General features: G+C 31.0%; 1 protein-coding gene across 1 annotated transcript in view; it reads right to left on the bottom strand.

Moving 5' to 3' along the window:
* Positions 1-14,896, bottom strand: part of LOC139517441 (alpha-2A adrenergic receptor-like) — a 541,200-nt gene that overhangs the window by 183,662 nt on the left and 342,642 nt on the right. The gene's annotated exons all lie outside the window — the stretch shown is intronic.

Raw genomic sequence — 14,896 nt, 5'->3', positions numbered from 1 at the left:
ATAGTTTATTATGCATTATAGTAATTTTTGCTATATACCTTTGATTAGACTGCTTTCAAACATTTGTGCTAAAATTCATATTCAAAGTATTAAATGCGTCGAACAGCGGTATACTATTGTTGCCTTTATTCAATATTAGTAGTGCAAATTTATTTATACGTACAATTTGCACATCTACAAGATCATTTATTTATTTTAATAGTAACAAACTGGTAAATAATGTTCACTAACGCAATGTGTTCAGCGGTTTTGTCAAATTCATAGCACTAAACAAGAAACATTGAAGTGGGCAATTTTGATTAGAGAGTTTGAGCACATTTATGATATCGACCCCAAAAGCATTAGCGACAAATTCTAATGACTGCAAGCAAACAACACTCGCCATAATATCATATTTCGTCAGATTAAGTTAAGTCGATGAGCAAAATTTACATAGAGGAAATGTGTATCCATGATTCAATAACCACTACAAAGCAAACTGAAAAGTACAAGCACCGAAGCTGGCTGTGCGACAATACAAGATGAAGACCAGGAAATTTAAATATTGGTGCAATATAAAATCTTGAAATTTGTGCTAATGAAATATCGACCAAATGAACGATAAAACGCCATTTTTAAATACGTCTTGTAACTCTAAACATATTAAGAATGTCTGGTAATTTCGTTTTTTTTAAGTAGGATTTAACATATGTGTTCATTTAACCATCATATTTTTCTAATTCTGAATGGAATTAACGAACCCATAGCGGTACGTATTCATTTTGAAATCCTGTTTTAGGTAGCGATACACAGTTACGAAAAAAACTTAAAATTGACACTCATAATTTTTAAACACCCTCTTTCCCCTCCTGTCTAACAAAGAAGGCTTTATATGTGTGTTATGCATGCATATACTTTTAGAAAGAGAATCTTCCATAGATTTGAATTCTAATGGTCATAAGGGTGAAATATAATCCCTTTTGGGTGTAACCATGGCAACAATCTGCATTTCTTAGATACAAAATATAGCAAAAAAGGGGGGTGAACATGTCACAAAAGTCTCCAAAATTTGGTCTAAAGGAAAATTTCAATCAATTACAGTGATATCTTTCCTGAATCCATAGGTTTATATCTATCAAGGGGTCCAAAAAAAATCATATGCATTTCTTCTCGTTTTTCCATAAAATTGAATTGAAAAGATCGAGTGCAAAATCTTTGTTTATAAACACTACAATAATTTATGGACGGTACGGAAAGGAAAATACGGACTGTCAATATAAAACATGTTAAAAACAATCTAAATGTTCATATAAACCCGCTAAGAAGGCTATATTATTCTTTATTTATCTAAAAATCAATTTTATTGTACAAAAACTTTCATATTTAAAAAATCACAGTGGCCATAATGCGAAACTTAACTTCTAACTGTGTATTGCTACCTTATTTTTGTCTGGCATAATCGACGTTTGCCATTTGATTTCGGACTTTCCGTTTGTAATTTTCTGCGGATTTCGGGGTCTTTTCTGTTGTTATTTTACTTTTTACATCTAAAAGTTGTGAATTCACCAAATGGACCAATTTTGTTTCTTTTTTTTTTATATATATATATAGATTAGACCGTTGGTTTTCCCGTTGGAATGGGTTTTCACTAGTAAATTGTTGTGCCAATTATAGCTTGCTGTTCGGTGTGAGCCAATAGACCACTTTCGAGTTTGTCAGTCACCAGAAAAAAACGCGTCAATTAAGCGCGCCTTAATGGCGTCATTTACCAGAAAGAGGGGATCGCCTGTATCCCTGTACTATAAACGTTCGTCAAGCGTCTTAGTGATCGTCAGTGTGCAGGATAAACTAGAAATGATATTTGTTCTGTAGGTACTTAATCACAATTCCCTTATGACAGCAGTGTTGAAAGACAATTCTGAGAATTCAATTTGCTGAATAATTCTTTTAATATAGCTTTATAGTTTTCCGACCACTCACTCAACAATAGAACTGAAGTGACGACGCCCCTAAACGCAGGAATGATGTTCACTAAAACCAAAGTTTTTGACGGAAATGCATCGAACTCAAAAGTTGTCTATTGAGGCTCCGTTTTGAAGACCGTACTTTGACCTATAATGGTTTACTCTTCTTGAGTGTGACTTGGATGCTAAGTTGTATCATTGGCACTCATACCACATTTTCTCATATCATGACTTACATTACTTCGGTCTTATACTCAACCTATTTTGCAAACAAAATCTGTTTAAAATCTTTATATCATCATTAACAACGTAGACAGACAGATTTCATATCAATTTGAAAGTTGCACAGATTCAATCGGGAGTTTTTTCTCGAAGTCGTCTATACTGAGATCCATATAACGTGTTTATTGTTGAATATGCAAGTCGGAATAGGTTTGTGTAGGTATAGTTTTTTTTATTTTTTATTTATTTTTTCAATAGTCAGGATTTAACATCACCCTTACAGCACCACCTGACTAGGGTGTTACAGGGTTTCAAATATATAACAACAAAAGACTATTGTTTTTTCAAGATTTACACAAACTAAAAAAATAAATATTTTGAAAATCTTTTTTTTTTCTCTCTCTCTCTTTCACACTCTCTCTCTCCTTCTTTCTCATTCTCTCTTTCTCTCTTTTTTCACAATCTCTTCATATAGAAATATCTATAGATTATTTTAAAATAGAAGAAAAAAAAAAGAAGGTTTACATGTGCTATGCATATATTACATGTTGTTTGCTCTGTTCCATAAATAGGTCAAAAAGATATATATATTGATATAAATTTGGTTGTTAGATTACCATTCAGGATAAATAATTAGCATAGGGGCCCAAAGTTTTTCAAGTTCAAAAACTTTGTTGTATTTTCTTGCTGTATATAACTCTAAGTTATAAAAGTTTCTCAGTCTATTTTTTAATTCAATTGCATTTGGAAGCTTTTCTTCTAGCTTGCATTTATATATGTATTTTTTGGCAAAAATTACAAGAAAATTTAAAAATAAGCTTTCTTCTACAAAACCAAGAAAAAAGTTTTTTTTGTTAAAATCAATGTTAACATAGAAATTTTTCAGGCAAGCACAAAACAAATATAAAAAATTTGATGTCACTTGACAATCATAAAATAAATGTCCAATAGTTTCATCTTCACATCTACAAAAAGAACATAACTTTGTATCTTTGATTTTAATCTTATATAAAAATGTATTTGTAGGAATAGTCCTATGTAAAAACTTATATTGGAAATTATACAAATATGTATCTCTACAACATTTCTGAAGTATACAAAAGTATTTCTTCCAGTCTTCAATGTTAGAATGCAGCTCATCCTCCCATTTTGAAAATTTTATAACTGGAGGATGTGCACATTTTACAATAAGATTATTATATATGAATTTGATATTTTTACTGCTAGTAATTTTCTCCAAAAAAATTTCCTGCGGAGTAAAATTTTCTAAGTCAGTATCAGTGTTTTCCCTAATACACTGTTTTACCTCCATAGGGATATTTGATATTAAACTGTAAAAGTGCATATAATTATTTGTCTGAACTTTTTGTTTAATCTGATCAAATGTGAAAAAATCTCTTCTTTGATGGTCAAAAATGTGACAGAGGTTTTGCACACCGGCAACTCCCCATCTGTTATATAATGGGAAATCTTCTGTTTTCACAAAATTCAAGATATCCATCGAGAGACACTCCTTGACATCAGTTTTAACATGTGGTTTAGATGAGTGTAAAGCTTGAAAAACATCTTTCCAAAAAGGATTGCTGAGTTGATTTCCAATCTCTAAAAATTTGAAGTTTTGTAAAGAAAAAGATCTTGCACCCCCAAATTTTTTCAATATCAACTTAAGAATATTTTGCCAGTCCCCATTCAAATTTGAAAAAAATCGCCTCACCCAACCGACTTTAAGATAAAAGTTGAAAGATTGTAAATGAACCATTTTCAAACCTCCCTCCTTTTTATCTGCAATCAGTGTATCACGTTTGATTTTTTCTGTTTTTCCATCCCATATAAAATTAAAGAATAATCTGTTGATTTCATTCAACATGGATTGACATATATTAGGTAAAGATGTAAGCAAATGAATCAATTTCGGAAGTGCAAGAGTCTTAATAACAGTAACCTTGCCAAGTAGTGTTAGCTTCCTATGCTGCCAACTTTTCAATAATTTTGAAATATCAATGATTTTTGCTCTGAAATTCAAACTGGGCATACACTCTAGATCCAAAGAGAAATTTAATCCTAAAACCTTAAAGTTTGAACAGGACCAGCTTAGATTTGTTTCAGGACATAAAACCAAGTCAGAATATCTCTTACTTCCAATCCAAACAACTTTTGTTTTAGTTGTATTTATCTTTAATCCTGAGACTTTGTGAAATTTTTCAAAACAAGAAAGGGTCTCTTTTAATGAATCTTCACTTCCATCAAGTGTAAGAAACGTATCATCTGCATACTGACTAATGAGTGGCAGATTCCCATTTATATTCACCCCTTTTATTTTTGGATTCCCTTTTAGCTGTATGGCAAGTAATTCCACCCCAATAATAAACAAATAGGGAGATAACGGGTCCCCCTGGCGACAGCCTCTTTCAAGGTTGAAAAATTGGGACATATTACCATTATTAATGACACAGCTCTTTGCATCTGCATAAAGCACATCAAACCATTTACAAAAAGAAGGACCAAAATTAAAACTAATCAAAGCCTGCTTTAAAAAATCCCATTCTATAGAATCAAAGGCTTTTTCGAAATCTACTAGTAATAACAATCCTTCTATATCATTTTTTTCTAGATAGTGCATTAAATCATATAGAAGTCTAGTGTTCTCTCCTATGAATCTCCCTTTCATAAAGCCCTTTTGTGTGTCACTAATAATGGCGAACAGTACCTTTTTAGCTCTACCAGCAAGAACTGCAGATGCAATTTTCATATCTGTGTTCATTAAGCTGATCGGTCGCCAGTTACCCATGTACCTCCTATCTTTCCCTTCCTTAGGAATACAAGTAATAATACTTTGGTATTGAAAATCTGAAAAATGGCCCAACTCATATCCGAATTGCAGAGATCTAAAGACAAATGGACCAATATCTTTCCAAAAAAATTTGAAAAAATCCACTGTAAATCCATCAGATCCTGGAGACTTTCCATTTTGCATCTGTTTTAAAGCTTCCCCACATTCCCTAAAAGATAAGTTTCCCTCACAAAGAAGTTTTTGTTCTGCACTGAGTTTTATGTCATGTTTAAAAAATTGATTGTCATCATTACTGAATGACTTAGATGTATAAAGTGTCCTATAAAACTGCTCCTGTTCAAACAATATTTTAGATTGATCAGAAATTTGATTACCTTGGTCATCAATGAGTTCAGTCATGGTTTTATTTAAGAAGGCTTTCTTTTCTAACTTACAAAAATAGTTAGTGCATCTTTCTCCATTCTCATGCCAATTTACACGAGAACGGAGAATAAGGCCCTCAACTAATGTCTGTCGTCGCTTCTCTAATTCACACTTTTTCTGATTGAGTGACGTCACATTAATTTCGCTAGGGTTTAAATTTACACTGTTTTCTAAAGACTGGATTTCTAACTCCAGTCCCTTGAAAACATCTTTTTCTTCCCTTGATTTTTTAATACAGTGGGAGATAGTAAGACTACGAATCTTCATTTTTAGAACCTCTAAAAATAGCTGATCACTGCAAGATAACTGAACATGAAGAAAATCTTCGGAATCACCCCCAGAGAAATACTCAGAAACAGTGTCTCTGATGCAGTTTATAACTAAATCTCCATATGCAGGTTCTCTTAAAAGCTGAGAATTAAATTTCCAGTATCCTTTGCCCCGCTTAGCTAAGGATGCTGTAAAAGTAAATATAATGGCAGAGTGATCTGTCCTGTATCCAGGAATAATTTTTGTTGATTCCATCAATGTAAAAAGGTCCTCAGATACAAGATAATAATCAAGACGGCTCTGTTTAATGGGAGATTTCTGACGCCATGTAAATTTTCTATCACTAGGATAACAAGTCCTCCAAGGGTCTAACAGCAAAAGTGTGTCCTTAATTTCATCAATCTTTCTCCTGGAGTTGGGGTTTCTGTCATGTATTACATTATAAGTATCTTCATTCTTATCCTGCACTACATTCCAGTCACCCAAGAAGATGAAACTTGTATTCGAAAATCTCATAGTTTTCTGTAGGATATCACAGAAAAAATCTGGTTTATCTGTGTTATAACCATATAAACATACCAAAGTTAACCTTTGATCGTATAGAGTCACGTCTAATATGATGTATCGTCCATGTTGGTCTATAAGAGATTCATGAACTTCGTAATCATAACCCCCTCTGAACATGACACAAACCCCAGCACTTCTACTATCACCATGACTGAAGTAACACTGATGACCCCATTCATCCCCCCATAAAGTTTCAATATCTCTTGTACTGTGTGTCTCTTGAAAACACACAATCGAACTATTTTTTGATTTCGCCCAGTTGAAGACATCAGATCTTTTCTTAGCACTAGAGAAAAGACCCCTAACATTCATTGACAAAATTTTTATATGATTATCCATTATGTTATATTGACTTGAGATACAATATTTTTGTCTATACACAAGAGCAAGCAAAACAATGTAATACAATGAAATAAACTTAAATAAACTACTTTTGCACAATCATTTACACAATCATTCTCTCTCACATTTATACTGTTAAGATAACCCACATCCATATAGATGTTCTCTTTGATGTGTTGCAGCTTTTATGGCATTAAATACTACAATTCTGAAATGCATGTTATTTTCACTAACAAAAATGACCTTCTATTTTAATTGATTCAAAAAAAAAATAAAAAAAAAAAAAATTTCTTATATACACAATGTACAAGAGATAAACAAAAAGCTTAATTTAAAGTAAATATGTTGAAACAAGGGATTGAATGCTTGTCAAAAGATAATAATTGAAAGGTCATTATTAATCATAAATTTCACATTGAAAAAACATTAAAATGAAAATTTTAAGTCTAACCCCCCCCCCCCCCCCCCCCCTCAAAAAAAAAAAAAAAAATAAAAAAAAAAATAATGAAAATTTGGGTGCATAGTTCCCATAAATACTAGTATGTTTTGAGTGTAAGTAAGATATCATATATTAAAACAATTAAATTTCAGTTGAAATGTATCTGTCATAGTCAAATATGTTCCTCAATTAGTTTTTCAATCGCTTAGCAATGTCATCAAAAATATCAAATTTCAAACGTCTACCTGCTTCAGTTTTCCCATATACAGCACAATTAAAATACCAAGCACTATCAAGTTGATCACTATCACGAAGTCTAGTAATCAGTTCCATGTTGGATTTTGTAACATCATCGACTAGTCTAAAAGTGCATTGTTTAGGCATGTTTTTCTTTTCTCTCATAATGCGGTATTTCACTTCAGAGTTGAGGAGTTTTACAATGACTGGTCTATGTTGTCCTTGTTTACCTGGTATCCTATGAATAGCCTGGATTTCATCAGGTCGAATGTTTACCTTTAAAGTGTCTTTAACAATTTTACTTTTAAAGATCTCTCTTAAATTTTCATCATTGTTTTCTGGGAAATTCATCACTTTTATGTTGAACTTTCTACTATACTGCTGGTTATAGTTAGACATTTGTAATGCTTGTTTGGAAATAATACCATTATCTTTAACATTTATTGTGTAGGTATAGTTGGCTGTTTGGACAGACTGGTTATAAAATACGGAGAAGTTCTTTATGAGACTGATTTAAGAAGAGCGAATATGCCGACATTTGTTAACAGATTGAATCAAGACACTTGTTTGATTGATTGATTTTCTAGTTATAAATTTTCTTATGCTAACCCTACCTAGACGTTTGTGTCGGTCAAAGTCCGATATGGTAGATATAGATTCGCGTTATTTTTCTCTGTGACACAGATATTCTATAATAGTCAACCAACTAATGATGGTTTGCGTAAAACAGCCAATGGTATGACTTGGGAGGGCAGGTGTTATGCATTTAGCTTACTTTTGGGATCGAAGAGATTTACAAACTATGGTTTTAGTTCTTTCTCTTATTCTTGTGGACAATTTCTAGTGATAACGTACTAGAATGTTTGCAGATTTTGAAAAATCATGACTTAAGATAGATGTTACGCAGGATTGAAAGGCATCAGTTGGTAAAGGTAAAAAAATCACAAGTAGGGTAAACCATTGCCATCAAAACTTTGAATATTGTTTTCATGAGTATGAATATTGATTTTTTTATCAGTTAATTGAAACTATACTAAATGTTACACATCATTTAGTTTCACGGTACAACAACCTGTCGATACCTATTTTTTGGGGAATTCAAAAGGTCATATTTATAACTGACTGTTAATGACATCTTTGCACTAAATCAATTAGATGTTTGATATGTAATAACTGTAATGGTTGATTTTTAGTTTTTGATACATTATTTAAGTAGGTGTGATTGGGTTTGACTAGTTATCAGAAACTGCAATAACTGTTAGCGGTTAGGGATAAGGGATGGGTATAGACCCTGCTACATCCCGTCCGGTTTTTTTTTGTTGATGTTTTTCTTTCAACTGATTTGTAAAGTGTGTTCTTTGCTGTTCGTCTTATTGACAATCTTCCCACATCTTCTTATTATTATATAAGTCAGGTTATCTAGACCATGTTTTTCTGTTTGTCTTTTTTTTCCTCTCGGAAAAGTGTGTCCGTCGGTGATGTGGTATTTCGTACTGACCACTTTGTTTAGTATATCAGTGTAGCATGTTATGTATTATCTGAAGTACAACTTTTAATGATAACAAACTTTATCTAAGGTTTTAACCACTTGAACATTTGCTGTAAAAATAAATAAAATTCGTTAAAATGAAACGCAAACGCATATCGCGAGGTGGCTTTTTTAACTTTAAAACTTTTGAAATTAATTTGATTCAACAAACTCCGAATAACCTGATCAACTATTACGTGCAATGTGAAAGGAAGTTTGTTTTTTAACGAAACTCACAACTAATTAGGCTTTTTGAAAATTAAACCGGAAATTCATTTATTTTATTTCGATTATACATTATATAGTCCGAACTGTTGAAAAAAAACACCAGAAAATCATTGTCAGCATAATGTTAAGCCGAAATGGACTAAGTTGCAATGTTGGAATTCTAATTGTTAACTGTTTACAACTATCTGTATACTTGAATACATTTACTGCACTTCAAGTCAATGATGTTGGGGCGTGTTTGAAAACAAAGTAAGTCAAAAGTTTTATATATCTCATAACAATGTAATTATAAATTATTGTTTCTCAGATAATAAAATTTTTAATTTATATATTATATTTGTTCTGGCTCTATACTATTAGAAACTAATAAATTAATGTAAATGCATGCTTCTTATGACACAAAATGGTTGTCCTTTCACCCTTAGCAACTTTGAAATCATGTATGGGTCTACCTGTGTTACGAAGGATTGTGAAATACACCGTCTAGCATAGTTAGCATGAAACCGATTCATGTAATGGCATACATATACTTATCTGTTCAATATTATCATATATCAAATAGTCTTGAAGCAGGTTCTCTGAAAGGTAAATGGAGTGTTGGTACATGTACCATTAAACAAGGAATATCACTGATATAGCTGGTAGAATTATTTAATGAGTCTGCATTGCACTTCAAATATTATACATTACCATTTCATATAACAAATGTATGTTAGCACAAATGAGTTATTAGTTAAAACCATTTGAAAATAAGTTCATAAAGAATCACGAAAGATTAATTGATAAGATGACTTGAATATACCGATTGGTTATGAATTTAGTCATTGTTTATGGTAAACAGTTCAATACATTGATCACAGTAACTGCAAACTCAGGGAACTTAATTTGATGTTTTACATTTTTTTAAATGTTGATATTTAACTATAATAATTCTCCAACAGTGACATTACAGAAAAGTCTGAAGAATTGTGAGCGTAGCTGTCATTTTTTTCAGGGAAAACGGCACAACTTATGTGACATGCTGTCAGAGGTTTTTTCATGATCAAGCAAATGACAGATGTACAGGTAATATTAAAACATATATAAACTACGTTATTTTATAGTTTCATTATCATTTTAGTCGTATATTGCACGACCTTTATGTGTTCAAGCTTGGTGTAGTATTTGCATTATTATTTATATTTGTTTGTTTGAGATAAAATGAAATCAGTTTTCCTCGCTTGATATTTTTGACCATTTAATGTCGTTATTTTCCAATTGTCTAGATATAAATAAAGCACTCCAGTTATACTAACAAGTTGCAGGTGCTAGAATTCAAATAAAAATCGACGGTGCGAAAATCAAGTTAAAATGTTAGAAATGACAATTAGGTTAGATTTAAGAAACAAAATATTTAATTGTCCAACTTTATATTTATAATATTCAATAATAATTTTTTCAATATTTTTGTCACTCGATTCAGGATTTTGAAAAAAAAGGGGCCACAGTCTCAAAACTACACACGGTTGGAATGAAGAAGATGGAATTATATTAACCATAAGGGGATCCAGGACACCCCTCCCCCTTTGCGCCTCTTATGTAAACATGAATAAATTGTTTTTTTTAATATTTTATAAAAACATTTGAAAAATGATGTTGGGAAACATTTTTAAAATGACATTCATATAACATTTAAATAATGTTTTGAGAATACGAACATTATTATAACATTTTGTTTGGAACACTTTCACAAAATTGTATCCTTATGTTTCAAATTTTTTTAAGGACATTTTATAAACAAAGATATTAAAAGGGGCCCTAGCTACGAGATATATAAAAATCTAATATATATTCTTTTTGCTCAATCATTAATGAAATGCAAAAAGTGAAAAAATAATTCGCTTTTAGCAGCCAGTATTGTTCAATTTTGTCAAAAATAAGCTAAAAAACAAATTGATTATGAACTTTTCACCTGCAAGTGAATAATTTGACCTCATTGAATCCGTATTCATGTGAACTTCAATTTAACCCCTAAACTTAAGACGGATAGCACGTGAATTGTTTGTGTAAAGGTATTTAAAGGAAAAGAATGTCTACATTGAAAATGAAAGAAAGGTCAACCATTTGATTGACTGATTCGATCCATAAAGGATCATTCTTACTGGTAAAAACGATGATAAACATTTATTTTTCATCTATAATATGAAATTAAATAGACCTAGAATAATCTTACAGCACGAGTTTGCTTAATCTATTTTTATATCTATATTAATGTTTACATCGCTTATATGGTCATCGGATGACTTTATAGGTCAACTCGATAGTTAATTATATGACCTGTAGACTAAAATACACATGAATCGAAGCAACGTGTTTTCATGCCCGTCCCCTGCTTATTGTTTATTTTAGACTTTTAATAGTTTGGATACATCTTTACATTGTTGTAAACCAAATATGAGAATTTGATTAAAATCGGTGAACATGAATTTGACAGATAATGCCCCTTTAAAACATTTTACAAACATTGTTAATAAAATTCAGAAATATTTCCATGATGTTTTAAAAATATCCTGTACAGGCTATGGGAAATGTTTTGATTATATTTCAGCGCTATACATTTTAACGTGATTTTGATATTTTTCTACGATATTTTTACATTTAAATTTTTTTTTTAACATATACAAAATTTATTTCTGTTAACCGGGTGACAACCCTCTATCACAATCAAACATTATGAAAAACGATTAGCAACTAACGGTTACTACATACGACTTCAACTTTGGGCAAAATCCATGCCGCATAGCATGCTATTAAAACGCCTCAACTTATCAAATGTTAAACAATTTTTTCTAGAAAAATTACGTTTTTTTTTATGTAACAAACTATAATCGAAAAACAAATGTAACACACAGCTTTAGACGCTAACCGCTGTAATACAGGTTCCCGAATAGGGATAGACAAATCTATAACAAGGTTGAGCTAGAAATGATTGGGATCATTGCCCAAACCACCGAAACCAGGGGACAGTGATACAATAAGACAGCACAGGATTAAACTGTACAAAACAATAGCAAAACAAAATGTACAAATAAGATATAACTATAGACAACAACTGACATTAAACTTATATTATATAAAATAGCTATTATTTAACTAAAAAATAAAGCAAGAGCTTGATGGCCGTGAAAAAGTAATTGAGAAACTTCATTGCAGAGAATGCATAAAAGTTATTAAATATTACTTGATTTCTTTATCAGAGTGTCCTGCTGGGACTTTTGGAGAAAATTGTAAAGAGATTTGTGCACCTAACTTCTATGGTGTTGCGTGTATTTTTGCCTGTAATTGTATATTTGGCGAAAGGTGAGAAACTACTTTGCTTTTAAAAAACGATTCGTATAGCAAGTGTACATTAATTATGATTATTCTTCCCTTAAATGTTTAAAATGATAACATTTAACATACGTTTAAAACAATCTTTAGTTAAAGCACAGAAAAATAGTTCCGTATGATAACGTCCAATATCGTTTTTTCTCCAACAAACTTAATGTTACATATCTCTATATCACATGGAACAAATTGTAAAAAATGGAATCTGATAAAAAAATTAAAAAAAAGATAAAAAAAAAAGTAAGTTGGGCTCATATTTATAGCAGATATGTAGAGACTTTAACGTCTGATTAAAAGATCTAGTTTGGTTAAGTGTAGCGACTTGAGGAAAACATTATTTCACCTTAAAATGCCTGGGTTTTTTTCTGGGATATCAGAATATTCATTATAATGATTATTATGTCCATTTACAATACTTGCGATATTTATGTTTTCATAGATGTGACAAAGTCAGTGGATGTATTTCTATTCAACCACAGGGTGAGTTTACGTTTCTCTTGATCCTTTGATTTTATTCTATCCCATTATCTATTCCGTTTTTTCTTAACTTTTTTAAACGTTCAATCCAAAAGCAAATATCTTTTTTATTGTTGGTATGTTTCGCCCTGTTATCTTTGAATCTTGATCTCCGAGTATGGTACTTCAGTGTTGTACTATAGTTTATATAGTATTCCTCATAACTATGTTAAAAAGCTTATATAGTGTTTTAATATAGAAAAACGTATTCAAAGTTATAACAAACAAACAATTTTGATATAAGATAAAGCACGTAAAATAACCTTATTCTGTGTTGATATAATTCTGTTCGCAGCACTTCGCATACGTTTTCAAAAGTCTTTAAAAGTATAATAGATTGGGACATTTTACCAATCTTTCAAAGACACTTCGTACACATCCTTCCATGAACTATTCTATTTTGTTTAGAGTGCCATAGTGGAAAATACCTAGCCAATTGCAGCGATGAATGCCAGAGTAACTTTCAAGATATAAGATGTCAGTCTAATTGCAACTGTACCTCAAAAGATTCGTAAGTATCACTAATTTATTAGTATATGTATAACTTATTTTATTAAGTTTGATGTAGAAAAAATCTACAAAAAGTAAAATTACAAAAATTCTAAACACCGAGGAAAATTCAAAACAGGTGAGTCCCTATTTAAAAGGCAAAATCAAAAGCTCAAACACATCAAACGAATGGATAACAACTGTCATATTCACAATTCAAACTTTTGAAACAGTATTGTCAAAAATGAGTTGAGTTTCATTTAGATTTTAAACTGACAGATTCAAATGCTTCAGACAATGCATTCTGTAAAGACTTTTCATGGAAACGTTAAAATTGTTTAAATGTCTACCTAACTTCAAAGAAAATTCAAAACGGAAAGTCCTTTACTTAATACCAAAATCAAAACCCAAATACATACAACGAATAAAAAAAAACTTGTCATATTCCTAACTTGGTTAAAAGCAGTAATTCGCGAATTGACGTTTTTACTTAGCTTCTTAGGTTTTATTAGATTAATAAGTGTTAATTTTCTAACGTTTTATATGTTCTTTCAAACTACTGACCTTTAGTGAACATGGAGCAGAGTAAGATAATTCTAGAACTACGAACGCATGGAAGTCGGTCCTATACATTTTTTTATCACATTAATCTTTCCAAAACATGCTGTACATTTTTTTCATACACATATGGCTGAAAAATTTATCCCATTGTTATTTTCAAGGTTTTGAATTCAAATAAAGTAAATAAACTATTTCGTCAGATTAGTAAATAAAGCTCAATTTATAATGTGTTTCAGTTGTGAAAAGGTTCAAGCTTGTTTTAGCAAGGAGAAAATTTCAGGTATGGAAACAAAATATTTAGAACAGTTGCGTGAACTAAATGCTTTTTTAAAATTGAAACATACAAGATGCCATTGCTGCTTAAACAGAAGTTTTTAAAAGAAATATAAAATGTTATCCCTTGACGGATTGTGGAAAATAGTCAATTATCATTGATTATTAAAGATAATATGATTATGGAAAATTTCAAAACATTATAAATATTTTAAAGGAAAACCTGAGCATATTCTATTTTTTTAGATGTTCCAGAGTTGTTCTATTTAATTCAGCAAACTATAGTGAGACAAATCATTTAGCATTTCATACACACAAAAGACAAAAAAAAATCAGTAGAGCTCGAATCTAAATGTTTGGAAACTATAAAATATCTGTGCACAAAAATTATATTTATCCTCATGGCGTATTTTCCAGACATGGTTAATATATTGACGATTGGAATTGGAAGCGGAGTCCTTGTACTATCATTAATTATTGTTACAAAGTGCTTAAAATTAAAGATGGCAAAGAAAGTTGACAGACGAAGCATACATTCAATATTATACGACACGGCAGAGGGCTCATCAGAATATATTGTTATGGACAACAACGAAAGACAACAATATTATTCATGTACAAGTAATGCAAACATAAATATGGTACCACATGCTGAATGCTCTTTATATGATGTCATAGATGATACTGCGATACATACAAAT

The sequence above is a fragment of the Mytilus edulis genome, chromosome 3 (assembly GCF_963676685.1).
Source record: "Mytilus edulis chromosome 3, xbMytEdul2.2, whole genome shotgun sequence".
NCBI classification, from domain to species: domain Eukaryota; kingdom Metazoa; phylum Mollusca; class Bivalvia; order Mytilida; family Mytilidae; genus Mytilus; species Mytilus edulis.
Note: the sequence above shows the minus strand (reverse complement) of the source record. Positions and strands in the feature narration are given on the sequence as shown.